The following is a 1,682-nucleotide window of genomic DNA, read 5'->3' as shown; positions in this document are numbered from 1 at the left end:
ATGAGCAGCGAGACCCAGCAGCCGCCCGCCACCCCCGCCCTCAGCGCTGCAGACCCCGAGCCGGGTCTGACGGGCAGCGGTGCAGCCTCACGTTGGCGGTGCCTGCCGGTGGCGACAAAAAGATCAGCGCAACGAAGGTTTTGGGAACAGTAAAACGGTTCAACGTAAGAAACGGATATGGTTTCATTAAGAGGAATGACACCAAGGAAGATGTATTTGTACACCAGACTGCCATAAAGAAGAAGAACCCCAGGAAGTACCTTCGCAGCGTAGGAGACAGAAAGACTGTGGAGTTCGATGTTGTTGAAGGAGAAAAGGACGCGGAGACAGCAAATGTTACAGGCCCTGGTGGAGTTCCAGCGCAAGGCGGTGCATGTGCACCAGACCATAACCATTATAGACACTCTCCACATCGCAGGGGTCTTCCACGCAACCACCAGCAGAATTACCAGAATAGTGAGAGTGGGGAAAAGGATGAGGGATCGGAGAGTGCTCCCGAAGGCCAGGCCCTACCTCAGGCGAAGGTTCCCACCTTATTACATGCAGAGACCCTATGGGCGACGACCACTGTATTCCAACCCTCCTGTGCAGGTTGGAGGGTGCTGACAACCAGGGTGCAGGGGAACAAGGTAGACCAGTGAGACAGAATATGTATCGGGGTTATAGACCATGATACCACAGGGGCCCTCCTGGCCAAAGACAGCCCAGAGAGGATGGCAATGAAGAAGATGAGACAAATCAAGGAGATGAGACCCAAGGTCAGCAGCCGCCTCAACGTCTGTACCGCTGCAAATTCAATTACGGACACAGATGCCCAGAAAACCCTAAACCACGAGATGGCAAAGAGACAAAAGCAGCCTATCCACCAGCTGAGAATTCATCTGCTACGAGGCTGAGCAGGGCAGGGCTGAGTAAATGCCCACTTATCATCTCTACCATCATCCGGTTTAGTCATCCAACAAGAAGAAATGAATATGAATAAGAAATGAACAAAAGATTGGAGCCGAAGACCTTAAGTGCTTGATTTTTGCCTGTTGACCAGATAACCAGAACTATCTGCGTTATCTATGCAGCATGGGGTTTTTATTATTTTTACCTAAAAACGTCTCTTTTTGGTAATGAAAAACATTTTTCTTAAAGCCTTGTTTTTCTCAATACACTTTTAAAGGTTTTTAAATTGTTTAATATCTGGTCAAGTTTGAGATTTTTTTTTTTTTCGGTACGTGGGCCTCTCACTGTTGTGGCCTCTCCCGTTGCAGAGCACAGGCTCCAGGCGCACAGGCTCAGCGGCCATGGCTCACGGGCCCAGCCGCTCCGCAGCATGTGGGATACTCCTGGACCGGGGCACGAACCCGTGTCCCCTGCATCAGCAGGCGGACTCTCAACCACTGCGCCACCAGGGAAGCCAAAAGTTTGAGATTTTCAAGAGCCTCATTTTAAATTTGTAATAAAAGTTTACAGCTTGATTTTTTTTCAAAAAAGTCAAACTGCAAGCACCTATTAATAAAGATCTTAAAAATTAAATTAAAAAAATTTAAAAAAAAACAGCACGATGCAAAAAAAGTCTTAATAATGAAAACATAATTATGGAAGTTTAAGGTAATTAGGAGATAATATCAGGAAGTTAAAAATAAATACCATTTTCAACCTAGCACACACATACACGAATGTGTGTGTGTGTG

General features: G+C 46.9%; 1 pseudogene across 1 annotated transcript; it reads left to right on the top strand.

Moving 5' to 3' along the window:
• On the top strand, positions 1-915 carry LOC308609135 (Y-box-binding protein 1-like; annotated as a pseudogene). The gene has a single exon. The product of its transcript is annotated as a Y-box-binding protein 1-like (transcript).
• Positions 916-1,682: the final 767 nt, after the last annotated feature.

Source organism: Mesoplodon bidens (assembly GCF_964165515.1).
Source record: "Mesoplodon bidens genome assembly, chromosome: X".
Lineage (NCBI taxonomy): Eukaryota > Metazoa > Chordata > Mammalia > Artiodactyla > Ziphiidae > Mesoplodon > Mesoplodon bidens.
Note: the sequence above shows the minus strand (reverse complement) of the source record. Positions and strands in the feature narration are given on the sequence as shown.